Source organism: Muntiacus reevesi, chromosome 3, assembly GCF_963930625.1.
Source record: "Muntiacus reevesi chromosome 3, mMunRee1.1, whole genome shotgun sequence".
Taxonomy (NCBI): domain Eukaryota; kingdom Metazoa; phylum Chordata; class Mammalia; order Artiodactyla; family Cervidae; genus Muntiacus; species Muntiacus reevesi.
In genome coordinates, this window is record NC_089251.1 from 250819969 (window position 1) to 250835681 (window position 15713).

Here is a 15713-nt window from a genome sequence, read left to right on the forward strand (position 1 = left end):
TTGAACCCAGTTCTCCTATGTTGCAGGCAGATTCTTTAACATCTGAGCCACCAGGGAAGCCCAGTTAATACTGGGCTTGTTAATTATAATCACTATCAACTGTGTTAATTTCCAACCTCACTGACTCTCAGAAAGAGCAGACGCACCTTCCCTCCATCTGGCTGTTCTGAGCCAGCCAAGAGTGGCTGCTCAGGGCGGTGGGCAGGGAAGAGTTACGCTGAGCGAGTTTCCACTTCCCACTGCCTGCTCTGCGTTCTGCCAGTGTCCTTAATCAGTGACAAGATACGCACGCATTCCTGGCATCGAAGCCTTTAGACGTTAGCTGTGTTTAATCACTACACTAAAAGTGTAGGCCCTTCCGTCATACAGCCTGAAGGGAAGGGAGGCTAGGACCTCAGCAAGAACTGGGTGTTGTCAGTTGACTCACTAATTTTTTTTCCTTGTCTGGTTTACAGCGAGTTCTTTTCGGAGCTTTGATTTGCTCTTCGGTTCTCTAATTGCTTTGATTTTACCTATGCATGCAGTCGATATTAATTTGCTGTCCCATAGTCACAACAAAAGAGCAGAAACAAAGAGAAAATCCTGTCTTCCTGTGTTGTTTGCACAGGACTCTGTGAAGGAGAAACTGGAGGAGCCTGGGGTGGCCAGATAGCTGGCTGTTCAGGGCCAGGTCACCTTGATTTGTTCCTTGGCTCTCTCCTTGATTCTTCTCTGGGTGGGGAGTTGGGTGGGTTGGGGGAGAGGTAGCCTGAAGAGGAGGTAGAACTTTCTAAGAGCAAAATAATTCACAAGATCAGATACTGGTAAAGTAACCTAAGGGGTCTATATCACATTTAGAATACCCACTATCGATGGCATCTCACCTCTAGCAGAGAGAGGCTAATTGTTTCCATAGCAAAAAGCCCGAATTTATTTCTCATGGAGGCTCCATGCTCAGCAGACTTCTTTTGATCAGGCAGATAACATTGGGGGCCAAGATTGATCTCTTATGCATCCTTATGACCCTGCAGATGAAAACTGTGTGCTTCATGACAGTGTTATTCTTTAGCATTGGATTTTTATTTGCGGGGGGGCGGGGAGGACAAAAGCATCATGCTTTGTATTGATAAAAGATCACATCTGTCACCGAGAGGCTCGGGTATTCGGACATCCAGCCTCCCCATCTTTCCACTGCCTCATCTTGTTCTTCACAGCTGAAGTCCATCTGGACTGTCCTCTTTCCTAGCTGACAGGGAGAGAGCCAATGAAATGTCTTTTCCTGTTGCTGGGTGACTGCGAATATTTTGAAAACATGTCCTGTAAATGCAGCAGCTTAAAAGCCTGCCATTGGCTGGGTGAGCATTCTGTGCACGGTGACGCATGAGGCTGACATGAGTGACAGGTGGGAACAGCTATGCAAATATATCACTGGCCTGATGTTCCACTGGAGAGGAAAACTATTTCAAGCCTGAGTGACAACTATAACATACCCCGTGGAAGAAAAATAAATCTCCCTGAGTCTACATTTAGGCATCTGAAGAACAGTTACGGGAAAAAAAAGAAAGAAAGAAAAAAAACCCTCAAGGTTGTCTTACCCTCAATATCCTGCTTTTCATGGTCTGATTAGCAGATCTACCTAGAAATATATGTGCATTTCTCCGTATCTTTTGTACTTGTGTGTTGATACATTTTAAAATCCAGACTTGTTTGTTCAGGGAAATAATTTAAACACTGTCAGGAGGCCTTTTAAATTTTACTTCTGTCTCCTTGTCTCCAGCGCCCCTTCCTTCACCTTCCTCCCCTGACCTTCAAGTCCAAATATCCGGCAGTGACAGGATGTGGTCAGTGTGGGGACCAGCATGGACTGCGTTTTATCCCTCTCTGTCCACTTCAAATATTTGCATCCTGGTGGGAGGACCAAGCAAAGTCTTGTCTAAACAGCTTTGGGATTCTCTTTGCTGCCAGAGAGCTGTTTGGATACAAATAACTGCTTTTGCTAACACCGGGTTAACTGTTCATACACAAATCTGCCAAAGAGCCTCTAGGAAAGAATGTCCTTCTACTAATTGAATTCTAATGAGGCCAGGAAGTAGATTAGGAATTGAACTATTTTACTGTGAGTTTCAAACATCAGACATAGGGATGTTAGGCTTTGATCTGATTAATCCTTCCGTAGGTCCTAATTAGTTCATGAAAAAACTACTCCAGAAGGTATCTGTGGGTTATTGGCGGATCCTGTGGAAGGGGGCTTCTCTGGTTATAGTATACATCAGAGCCTCCAGTGTCCACGTGCAACAGAGACGCTGTTACGCTATGACCAGATCCTGAAGCAGTTGTTAAAGAGGAATTCCTGGACCGATTTAATTGGCACATATCTGGAAGCTATATTTATTTGCCTTATCAGATTTGGGTGAGTTTGAGAGCCAAATCAGGGTGACCATTAGTGGGATTAGCTATGGATATAGAAATGCTTTGAGGACATAATTTTTTTTTAATAATGTGATTTAGACAAAGTCTCTTGAGAAACCACTTCAGCAGGTAGGTCACTGGCAGGGGTCACCCAGTGTCTACAAACTATGAATTGTGAGCGCCTCCCCTTTGTATCAGGGAATCTGAGCGTGCCATGCAGATACACTCCCCTGTGAAGGACAGCCGTGACACTATCCACCCAGTACCGCTCCTGTCCAGGGTCACTGCTCCTTCTCCCACTCATACCATGTTTGCACCCGGAAGCTGACATGTTCTTCAGTGACTAAGCCCTGGCACAGTTGGTTGGTCCCGGGATGGGCACTTGGCCCAAACTGGACCAAGTGGAAAAGTTCCCTAACATTCTCCAAACTGGAACTTGGTAACAGTTCTTTCTAGAGGGGGCTGTTGAAAGATGAGAAACTTAGGCCCTGATAGAAGCCATGGTGACTCCTTTATAAAGCAAAGTCAAGCTGTAGTCAGCACAACCAGGGGCTCAATGCGGCAGTGATGTGGTCTGCCCATTTGACTCGAGGACACATTCAGGGGCTTGCTGCCACCCATTCCAGGAGCGGTCAGTTGGCTTCTCGAGTCTAATCTCATGGGGCAGATATTCCTTTTGGTATGCAGTATACTCTTGTTTGAGGCTTCCCAGCTGGCTCAGTGATAAAGAATCTGCCTGACAAGGCAGGAAGATGCAAGAGGCACAGGTTCCACCCCTGGGTCGGGAAGATTCCCTGGAGGAAGGCATGGCAACCCACTCCAGTATTCTTGCCTGGAAAATCCCCATGGACAGAGGAGCCTGACGGGCTACAGTCCACAGCAGTGCAAAGAATTGGTTGCAGCTGAGCACACATGCACACACATACTCCTGTTTGTAATGTTTCCTGGGAGGAACTCTGAGCTTATATATAGAGGAATATTTACCTGGGACCTCACACCCTAAGCAATCCTGCCTCTTCCTGAGAGAATTATGGTGCAGGCTCTCCCTGCACAAAGCTACAGTGGGGGAGATGCTGAATGCTGCCCAGCAAACACAGAGATATCCCCAAAAATACGACACGTGGACCTTTGGTGTTTAAGGGGGTTATCAAAATAACTCAGCCTGTGCTCTCAACATAACTTCTCAGAGAACCAGAGGAAAGCTATTTTTAATGAGATCATGGATGATTTGAAAGATATTTCAAGCAGGAGCATAAATTTCTCCATGGTTTTAAAGGGAGACAGATTCCCATGATTTTTCATTTTGGAGCAACGAACTCACAGAAAGCCTCTCTCCCTCTTATCTTTCTTTTCGGAATTCTAGGGCTTTCCTCTGGACGGTGAGGGGAAGTATACAAAGTGTCCTCCCTTAGGATCCAACTTCAGGGCTTCACAGAGTTGTTTGACAAACGTAAGCCCAGTGGTGAGGATGGCCACCTGCTGCTGCAGAAACCATCACCAAGCTTGGTTTTCATAGGACTTCCTTCCACCTCTGGAAAGGCCTAAGATGAATTACAGTGTATGTGAGGAAAATAAACCTAGGAGAGAGAGGAATGGGATCATTCAGCACAAGACATGTTTGGGATGTACCCTTTGGGGGGGGAAATTGCTTTTAGATTTCACAGACCTCTCCCTTGAAGTTGCTTTTTCAGCATGCTGAAGGCAGAGAAAGAGCATTTGCTGAAACAGTAGGGCCGGGTAACCTCAAAGTCTATGTAAGCTTAAAAACAAACCAACCAATCCAAACAGCCACATCAGAGACTATTGAAATCTGAACTCGTCTATTAAAGAACTAAGCCATGGTTACAGAAAGGTTCATAATCTGACCATTAGACCAGGGTCAAACCAGGACCAGAAAAACCTAAAACAAACAGGGCTCCACATCATTTTGAAAGGGAATATAACAAATTCAGCGCGACAACTTTCACCTTGCTTTTTTTTTTCATCTGTACTCTATAATTAATTGGGCATTTCTCTGTACCCCAGTTTCATCATCTAGGAAATATGAAAAATAATAGTTGGGGTTTTCTGAGGATTAAGTGAGTTACTAGAGGTAAGGCACGGGAAACAGACCTGGCACATGGTAAAACATTCATGAGACATTTGTTGTTTTCCAGGTGACTGTCACACGGAGCAGACTGCACAGGTGCTAAGCAGGAGAGTCTAGGGAAAAGAACTCAGCAGTGAGAGGCCAGGCCCCCAAAACTGCCAGTGAGCTGTCTCTCCCTCAGCTGCCCAATCCATAAATAGGATATGGCCACCAAGGCCTCTTTAAAGGCTCTGTTAACATTCAATGAAATAAGAGCTATGAAAGCTCTTGGAATCAGCAAGAATGCTACAGCTATAATAGCACTGCTTTGAGCGAACAGCAATATTTAGAAGTATAAAATGATTGGTATCAGGTTATCCTGCAGTAAGCCTAGAAAATGTATTCTAAAGTCCGTCCACCTGGAGATGCTTAACAGCGGAATAGTATATAAGCCTTTTATCCCGGGATAGGTTGAAGAGAGCCTGCCCTTCGCTAAGTTCTCACCAGCCCTTCTCACCCTTTGTCCTTTCATGGGGGTATGGATTTGATTACAGTGAATCTAAAGAAGTACCCGTAGGCATCACTGGGCCACCTTCTAGGGCCAACTAGGAGGCCAGCTGCATGGTTCTCCACCTGGAGGAAGGAGGCAAAATCTATCCTGACTTTGGATCCCATCCATAAGGTGATCTCACAGAAAGGATTCTAGAGTTTTCCCTGTTAGAGTGTGACTGACCAATTTTCAATTTTTATTAAAATTCTTCCTTGTTCACACCCTAATTCCTTTTAATCCCAACGAAATGTTTGAGGCCTTGGATGGAAACATCAGCCTGTATTACCTGACAGTCGGAGAACACTCTCTGTGGCTATTCTTGTTCATAATGCCAAGTTTAATTTCTTGGTTTTCTGTATAGAAGTGTCTGATACAAAGATAGCAAAATCCTGCACAGATACTGTGCTATTGACTGCGGGGATTCTGAGGTGGTATCTGTAGGAACTCCATGAATGGCTTCTAGGGAGACAAAAAGGACCAGAAATAGACTCACTATTTCCCCAACGAGTGGCATTCCTAGGAAGGAGAGTGAGGAAAAGGTCCCCGGGTCTGGGAATGAAAGGGCTGCGTCGGAGGGGACAGCGCACAGCCCACAGACGACGAGCTTCAGGCCCTGTCACACGCAGTGCTACACACAAGAGTAGAGGTCATTAGTGCAGCGTCTGAGACCACCACCTCACTGTCAGCTCCCAGCCCCTCCCCTGACACCTACTGGCCGGGACAGGGCCAGCGGACGCGTGGACCAGGCTTTGTTGATAAGGCTGAGACGAGATTCTTCCCAGTTCTTTGGCCTCGCGCCTGGGCAAATGAATAAGCTGCCTGTGTCACTAACATATTCCAGGTCATGCACACACACAAATATTATTATATCTTGGAATTACTTTTACATTACTGTCTTTGGGGTTTTAACCATTTTCCTAGAAAGGCAGCTCAGCAAATCCTTGCGTGGAGCAAGGATGGCACCCAGTGGCCAAAGTGTTTCATCTCAGATCTTGTTTCCTTGAAGATTTTTCTGTTGGCTTTTCTCTTTGGGAACAATGAAAGCCACAGGATCTTTTTTCTAGAGCCAGAGTTGAAGCTCCAAATCACCTGACTATCTGTTTTAAGCTGACGTGCACTCACACACACACACACACACACACACACACAGAAGTTGGGGCAGTATACAGAGATTAATTCGGAATAACTTCTAAAAAGCCTCAAAGATTTACCATCAATGTCTTGGGTTAAAGTCATCATAGTGCGAATATGCAGATCACTGCCCGTGCTGTCCCTAATGTCGTACATCACCCTAGGAAATACCATACAAACATTAACCCAGCCTCACGTTCTTCACTTCATATCTTCCCCAAATAGTCTCTAGCTCATGAGTTCTCATGCCTTAAACATAAGACTTTATCTCCTGACAAGTGCTTTATCATTAAACTGATGTTTGCAATCTCATATCCCTGTTATCTTTCTTATAAGGTACTTGGCAGGCCTGGAGAGCACAGAATAATAAAGTGGGTCTGTTCTTTCTTCCTTTGAGCTTTCCAGATGTTGAGAGATTTCTATACAGCTAGATAACCAATCAGACTGTAAAGAAGACAAGCAAGATGTCAGAATAATGGATCATACACCCTCTTGCTGAGAATGATGCAATATCTTCATAACGTTTGCTATTTCCAATTTCCTTAGGTTTCTAAGCAGTGTGAAACCCTAGGGCAAGAAATCACATGGATGACACAACCATAATACAAAGAGATGCTTCTAACAAAATAGTTAATAACGAAATATATTGATTGTCCAAAGAGTACCATGAAAAGTCTCTTTTTCAATGCCTAAATTCAGCCAAAAAATTCTTTTTTTCTCAGACATCATCCACCATTCATGCTTGTTTGGTTCCCCAGGCTGTGGAAGTGCCACAAAAGTTCCAAGATAAAAGTTAAATCAAGAGAAGTGACTTCAACATAAAATTTCATGATATTGCTTACATTTTCCTATTCAGCTACTTAAAAAGAAGAACTGTCTTCAAAACCAAAACAGAACACTGAGGCGGGGGGCGGGGAGGGAATCAAAGCCAAGTCCGTGCATCGTTCTCTCTGGTGCTTTGGTGCTTGTTGTCCCGAATGTAAAATGCACTTGTAATAAAGCTGCCCTCACCAAGAGCTTATGAGACTCACGTGAGAGAAAAGGTTTTCATACACTGCTAAGTCATTACTTAAGATATTACTATTTAAACATTTAGAGGTGGCACAAGTGTAAGTTTTTATACTGATGAGACTGAGATTCTTGTCTTACCTAAAATAATCACTTATCTTCTGCACAAGTACTATAGTATACTATGTGTGCGTGCTAAGTCACTTGAGTTGTGTGCAATTCTTTGCGATCCTATAGACTGTAGCCTACCAGGTTCCTCTGTCCATGGAATTCTCCAGGTAAGGATATTGGAGTGAGCTAACATTTCCTCCTCCAGAGCATCTTCCCAACCCAGGGATTGAACCCACACCTCCTGTGTCTCCTGCACTGGCAGACGGATTCTTTACCACCAGCGCCACCTGTGCTGTGATTAGTTGCTCAGTCAAATTCGACTCTTTGCGACCCCATTGACTGTAGTGCGCCAGGGTCCTCTGTCCATGGGATTCTCTAGGCAAGAGTACTGGAGTGGATTGCCATGCCCTCCCTCCAGGGGATCTTCCCGACCCAGGGATCAAACCCATGTCTTCTGCGGCTCCTACAATGGAGGCAGATTCTTTACTGCTGAGCCGCTGGGGAAGCCCTAACTGTATACCATATTACCATTCAAATGTTAACAGAGCCATGGTGGGCTTTGGAAATCACTTATAATATATAATCACATCAAGTTGAGCCAAGTCTTCTACCAAATACTCACATTTTTAAATAGAGCTTATATTTTAAACTTTGGGTATTTAGAAATTCTAAGGACCCCAAAATGTTTTGTCAATTTTATGTTGCTTTGTGTTTTATTTTCCCTTTCCCTCCTAGATATAAGTTTTACAAGCTCGTAAAGTGATAGCACGTTATAGCTGGATATCGTTTTGTTTTTCAGACTGGAAATCTGAGGCCTGGAAATTTTAAATGAGCCAAGAGGTCTAGGGGCTGCTTTGTCTGCTGACATGTTTGCTCTTTCTTATCTTACTGTGTCTGCAGCCTTATAAAGACCGTCTTAAAAGGGGAGCTCTGGCTGCTAAGACTGTAGAAAACCCTTAGATCAGACAGTATGTCCTGACTTCATATTTCAGATGGTACCTTGGAACCAACACAATCGTGATTTGTACATGCTTGTAAGATTTTGAATAGATCCATTTTCAACTGAGAGAAAACATACAGAATTATCAAAGTAGTACATAATTTCAAAAATAGGTAGAAGGGACAGAATATAGAACCATACAAATAAAAAGCATTAGAAACCTCAAGATTCAAGAAGATAATAGTTTTAAAGAATTTAGTCAGCAGAGTAGTGGTAGCGAGACATATGAATGAAGAATCGCACTTCAGCAATTTCTATAATATTAAATTGCTGAATTAGCCAAGAATTAATGGCAAGGGACGTTTGCCCTGCTGTAGACCAGAGAAGGACAGATATTGTCATTACTGAATACTCAAAGAGAACATCTTGAACAAAGACAAAGAATCCCTTTATTTTCATATACTTAATGCTTCATGGGAAATCCAGGAAATTAAAAATCAGGAACTTAAAACAAGGGGCTGAGAGGATTTGCAGCATTCTCATTGTCACAGAGCCCTGCTTCAGAATTCTACTCACATGTTGTAACTTCCTCTGCCATCAAAATTGCAAACAGATCAGTGAATTGGTCACTTGATAGCGATCTCTTCAGCATCAGGAGCAAGGCTTGGCTTTAGGTGATTTAAGTGTTACAAAAATGAATCAGACAAGGGTATTCTCCCCCAAAAATTCTCCTAGTTTAACCAGATGATTAACGAAGATGAAACGAAGATTGATATCACAAGGTAGACATGATAAGTACAATGAAAGAATGAGCAGATCACTTTTGCCTGAAGGACAGTAAGAGCAACTTCACGCGGGAGGGCAATTGAGCAGGATCAGATGGATGGTAGAGGCTTAAGGTATGCAGACAGAGGAATGGGGATGGGACGAAGATAGGAAGGGCAGAGTATGGACTGGACACATCACCTGGAACGCCTGTGAAGGGTGGGTACGTGCGAGCGTGAGAAACAGGCTGGAGAAGTGAACTGGAGGTTAGAGCTCAGAGCACTTTTAATGCCCGTTTAAAGAAATTTGAAGTGATGGACTCTAAAGACTTAAAGAAGATGCTAAGCTTGGTCAGAAGGAAACTGGCGCCAACTTAAGACTGCTGCTGATCTGGCAGCCGTGTGCAGGACCCTTCTGGGGGTGAAGCAGGGGCCCGGACCGGAGCGCGCGCCTAGTCAACGTCTGCATCAGAGGGAAGGCGGATGTGAACTACGGATGTGCAAGGATGACCAGAGGTGTCCGAGTCAGAATGGAGGGCACGGCACATGGAAGCGGGGGGCTTGAGGACGCAAAGATAACTGTACAGGTACATCCACGGTGGGCTTCTGAAGAGGAGGCTGAGCGGAGCATCGCCGCCAGGAGTTCACAGTTTCTGGGTGAAGTGAGGAAACCCTCGTGATGGCTAAGCCCCGCCCATATCATCGAAGTGTGCTTGTGCTCCGTCACAGCTGAGTCTCTGCGACCCTTCGGACTGTAGCCCACCAGGCTCCTCCATCCATGGGATTCTCCAGGCAAGGGTGCTGGAGCAGGTTGCCATTCCCTTCTCCGGGGATCTTCCTGACCCAGGGATGGAACCCGGGTCTCCTGCACTGCAGGCAGATGCTTTACCCGCTGAGCCACCGAGGAAGCCCATCACTGAAGTGAGGGGCTATCACTTCTTTAGTTCCGATTCCATCTCTGTAGTGGCTGATGGCTCTAACTAGAGAAAACCAGAAAGAAGGGAGAGCGATCCAGGCCCAGAGGCCCTAGTGTTCTGGAAGCTTCTGACCCCTTTGGCCTTTACAGCTCCCTCCACTGTTTGGGGCTCTAACAGCCTCCCTATTGCCCTCCAAGCTGTCTTCCCCAGACCGGCAGGGCTGTCACTGCTCTGAAACGAAAACTGAACTGCCTTTGATTACATTCCCTCAGGCTCAGACTCTCTGGGTCTTCAAGTAAGGAATGCAGTTGATCCCACTGTGTTAATAATAGGTGGAGGAGAGAAGGTGGGAGAATCTTCCCCCAGGAAAAGTAGCTGCTCATAGTGTCCTCTGGGAGACAGTTTTCAAATGGAAAGAAGTGACAGACAGTGGCTGTTTAAGGTGATCTGAGAGGTCAGGGTCACCACAGGATGTACCTGACCAGGTGGGTCCTTGCAGAGCCCTCCATGCAGAGCCACTTAGTTCAGCAGGAGAAAAGGTCAGCCTGGACTTGCAGCCCTGCCTTCCCTTCCATCACCTCCCGCCCCCAATATTTTCAATACTCAAGAGTGACAAAGTACAGCCATCCTTTCTCTGATGTGGCACTGGATTAAGACACAATTCATAAAGAGAACCCCGTATGAACACGCAGACATCTGAACACAAGGCACCCACATATTTATGGTCCTGTCCTAAGCAGCGAGGCCGTCGGCTCAGGCTGCTGCCTTAGAAGCAGGATGTGCCCTTTAAGATGCTGACTCAGCCGTGTCCCCCACAGTCAATTTCCTGCTGAAGGTTCAATAACTTTGATGATGATAATAAAAAAAAAACCTCAGATATTAAACTTGGCATAAATACTATTTAAAGTCAAAACAACCCACCTTGATTCAAGAGGTTGGGGGCTCAGAGAAGAGACAGAATAGGTTAGGTGTCAGATAATACCCAAATTCCATTCATAATGCTGTGTGATCATCTATAAACAAGTCTAGAAATAAGTTGGAGTGAACTGGAAGGTCACTGCTGTTGAGATTCCCAAAGGTAGCCAGCCTGTGGAAGAGGAGCTGGGAGCTGCTCCCTACCAATTGGCATGGGGGACATGTGTCCCAGGCCCTCCCCTCCGCTCCCCTCCTCAGGAGTCGCCGCATCACCCGGCATTGGGTAAATGTCAAGGTTCTAGGCCCTCTCTACACGGTGCATTTGTCCTTTGCAACAAGCGGCTGCAAGGCTTGGGCTTTTCCACTCAAAGGAGATTGGAAAGGTGATGGCCAGCACATGATCTGCCTTCCTGCAACTAGAAGAAGGTGCGCCCTCTGGAGGCTCAATTCCTAAACAGCATCCCATGCACCTGCCAGCCAGGTGGGGGTCAGTCCCCATGACTGCCTCCTTTGTGCAGGCAGGGCTTCACCGGTGGCTCAGCGGTAAAGAATCTGCCAGCCCACCAGGAGACAAGAGTTCAGTCCCTGAGTTGGGATGATCCCCTGGAGAAGGAAGTGGCAACCCACTCCAGTTTTCTTGCCTGGGAAATCCCATGGACAGGCTACAGTCTGTCTGGAGGGCTACAGTCCATGGCGTTGCAAAGAGTCAGACATGACTGGGCTACTGAGCATGTGCATTGCACAGGCGGGGACTCTTGTTCAAGGCCTATGACACACACATCTCCCTGCAGGACAGCAAGGACAGTTCTGAGGGCGGAGATTTCTTGTAACACCAGACTATTTCATGGATCGAACGGATCTCTTGAAACTTAACTACTGAAAAAACAAAAGAAGAGGCTAGCACAGCCCTTCTCATTGCCCAGCCGGGCCCATGCCTTTCTTTTCACAGAGGAAACCATATTTTTGATGTATCCATTCCTATTTTTGTAGGTAAAGTCCACAGGGTGTACCTACTCTCGGTACTTTATTTTACCAGGATATTAATCTGTGGCCTAGACAATAACATTGAAAACTTAAAATATGCAAGAGGTAGTCCAAACCCAAATACCCAATGTGAGTTATTGGTGTTTAATTACTGAGGCTGTTAAACAGTGCTGTAAACAAGTTCAGCTTTGATTGCAGCCATAACCCTTGCAGTTTGGAATTGAAAGAAGGGATGATAAAAGGTGGCAATATAACATGAAGATGACCATGAGTTGATTTTAATTGGTAAACTGGCATATACGGAGATAACTACTTGGTATGTCCACTGCATCGGAATCCTAGGAAAGTGCATAGAATTATGGGAGCATATAATTGGTGTATTAAACTCATTTTCTTATGTTATCCCAGCTGGTATCTTCAGGTTATTAAAAGCCTTTAAAAAACAGTCATCTTCAAAGAGATCTAATTGTCAATATGGTCTTTATACATTATTCCTCTCTGCACAGAGCAGAAGAGAAGTACACAGGCACTAGAATCTGCACAGATTTTTCTGGACACATCTTTCTTATTTCAAGTTCAAGAAAGATCAGTAAATGCTAATGAGGATAAAAACCATTCTTTAGATCTTGGTTTCCTCATTCAATGCATAGCGTGACCAACCCATAAGTGATAAATTAATATTATAACCTGTACTCATTAAAAACTTAAGGCTATATTATATAACATGTAATATATAATAGATAATATTATATATTATGTAAAAACTTACAGGTTATATTATAACCTGTACTCTTAAAAACTTAACTCATTAGTTCAAGAAAGTTCTGTAATCTTTTTGTGCACAGGTGGCTCTATAGAAAGGACTGTTTCCCAAGGTATAAATGATGTATCAGAAAGACAAAAAATGGGCTTAGGTTCTGACATTGTTGGATGAGCAATTATACGTTGTTTCACCTACTTATTTTAATTAGACAATCCAGGGACACTTCTAGAAAGGTTTTCACTCTCTAACCCACCCCCTGCCCACCACCACATACCCCTCAAGGAGACTTTTCCCTACAGGAGAAATAGGATTAAGAGAACAAAACAGAAATGAAAACACCCCACCTTATGGTATTCTAGAATAGGAAGAGAAATCTCCAACATGGATGAGTATGAAATCGGAAGATAAGATACAAGGAAAAGTCATGTGGTGCCAGCCTAGCATGAATGATTATTGAAGATTCACTACAGGTTTATCATATAGAAAATCTGTGTTGCTTTAGGCCATATCACCTAGGAGTACAGATAATAGTGAACTGAAAGTGATTAATGGTATGTATCACATCCTCCACTATTGGGGCTCTCCATCTCTCAAGGTTCTTGTCCTGAGGATGTGACCACTCAGTCTGCAGTGAGTCCTTCAGCCTCTGCTGGTCATACTGGTAGGCAGGTGCCTTGCCTCTGGTCATAGCAATGCTTCCTTCTATTGGGCTGCTGTAGCCTGTTGTGTGCTACTGACACTCTGGAATCCGTGTGCTCTTGGGGGCATTTAATTCACTGAAACTATATTAAGCCCATGACTTTTGTGTCCACTCATGTCCTTAGCTGAGAACATGAACCCACGGTAGGCTGGAGTAAGAGACAAATCCAAGAGGCAGACTCCATGCTGAACTTGGAATTATCCAGACACTGAAGCCCATGGCCTCAACTCCCAATAGGAAGAATTTTTTACTCAGAGGACTCTCATGTAAACAGACCACATCTCACTGGTCTTTAAGACATGTCTGAATCCCAGAAGTGGTGAAGCATAGGCTGCAACTGGAGTCTGACCTGAGTATTTGACCTCCAGATCTTTTTAGCACTCGATGATGAAACCATTTTCTCCCCAAATTCTGACCTAATCTCTGAGTCACTGATCACTAGCTTGGTCCCAACTGGATATAATACAACACATTGAAACACAGCCATTCTTCCACTTATGCAATCTCATGGATAACTCTGATTCTACATTCAAATTTCTCCTTTCTCTCCCTCCCTTTCTCTATATATAGACAGAGGAGCCTGGAGAGATACAGTCCATAGGGTTGCAAGGAGTCAGACATGACTGAAGCGACTTAGCATGCAGCTCTGTTAAAAAAAGTATTGTAGTAGCCAAGGTTATAATATTTTTTAATATATGCATAATTTATTTGTAAAACAAAGCACTTATTCACTGTTATTTAGCTACAATGTTAGGAAAACTGCCATTGCACATACTCTAGTGTGAAATTTCAGTAAATACTTTTCTATGTGCAGGATTATTTTAAGCCCACAACATTTTCATGTTATTGCTGCAATTATAAGACATCAGCTACCAATTATGATAATGTTTTATTTACTTTATATTTCAAGAAAAAAAGCCACTGAGTTAAAATTATCTACTATATCTCAATTACATTCTAATAAAATATTCACTAATATCTTACAGGATAAAAATCTGGAATAAATCAGTTTAGTTAATAATCTTGATCATTTTAAGATGAAATAACCCTTTTTTCCCTCAAATTTAAATACTTCATATTTTTAGTATGTTTGTGAGCTAAAAATAAAAAAGCACGGCAAATTCCAAGACAATGTGTTTTCCTTATTCTAAGGAAAGAATTAAGCCTGAACATAGGGCAGGACTTTTAGAAAGTAGACAGCTATTGATTTTGGCTGCTTCAGTGCTGGACATGTCACATCGCATAGCTCTTGCCATCATATTTAGTCCATTCTGAGCCTTGCTATTTTTCTGCCTGCCTGCCCCTTCCATCTTTTAGCAATGATGATAATTATAAAATAGTAAAAGTATGAAACATAAAACAGTAAAGTATTTATTTGGAATGTCTACATAACTAAATGTGATTAGAGTAAAAAAGCCCAACATTTTTGATGGAAATGCTTATCAAATATATAGAAGTATATATAAAGTATAAAAAATAACATAGCTGACTCACTTTTTTATACAACAGAAACTAACACAACATTGTAAAGCAATTATACGTCAATAATAAAGAAAAAAACAAAATCTATAAAAGTAAATATAAAAATAAATAAATAAAATATAATTATATATCACCATATTTTTTTAAACATTTTCTTAATGAATACCTGTTTTGAGTTATAGAACACTAACGCTTTTGGGGTTGACTTAGTCATTCAATCATTCTTTCATCCATTTGACAAGTATCTATTGAGTGCTACCATGTTCCAAGAACTGTGAAAGGCGGTAGAGCCAGAACAGTGAACAAAGTGTGTAAAAAGCACCGCCCTGCGGCTGCTCACGTTCTAGGCTTACGTAGGATGTTCATCTCCACAGCAGACAGACCCCGACTGCTGTGGTTTTGATTCCCCTGTCTTTTCCTCTGTTGTCTGCTGTCACCTCTCTGACACCATGGCTCTCTTGGTCTGGGTCATCATGGCAGGTCTTTTCCTAAGCATCTCTCCAAGCCAATGAGAAACTATATCCCTGGATGGAGTCCGAGCAGCTCACCTTATGTTTGCTGCCCACGTGCTGCTCCCTGACTTTCCTAGCAGTTCCCTCATCCCTGCTCTGAGTTTAGGTTCTTCCCTTGTTTTCTTTTTTTTAAGCAGTGTGACTGAACCCTAGTGATCTGATTCAATCATGAGGCCCAAAGGTCTCCAGGCCACTTTTTCCTGGGAAGACAAAAATGCATTTATATTCAAATGACACGCTCAAGAGAGCCACCATCAAGTGCTACTACAAATATATGTTACATTTTCTTTCTTATGATTGTAGTAACTTAGCTGATAATTCTCTGAAGTGAAGTGAAAGTCGCTCAATCGTGTCCGACTCTTTGCAACCCCATGGACTATACAGTCCACAGAATTCTCCAGGCCAGAATACTGGAGTGGGTAGCCTTTCCCTTCTCCAGGGCATCTTTCCAACCCAGGGATCGAACCCAGGTCTCCTGCA

At 43.6% G+C, this 15713-nt stretch overlaps 1 protein-coding gene across 1 annotated transcript in view; it reads right to left on the bottom strand.

The window, feature by feature from the left end:
- The window catches only part of PDE11A (phosphodiesterase 11A), a 426109-nt gene that overhangs the window by 125393 nt on the left and 285003 nt on the right, over nucleotides 1–15713 (bottom strand). The gene's annotated exons all lie outside the window — the stretch shown is intronic.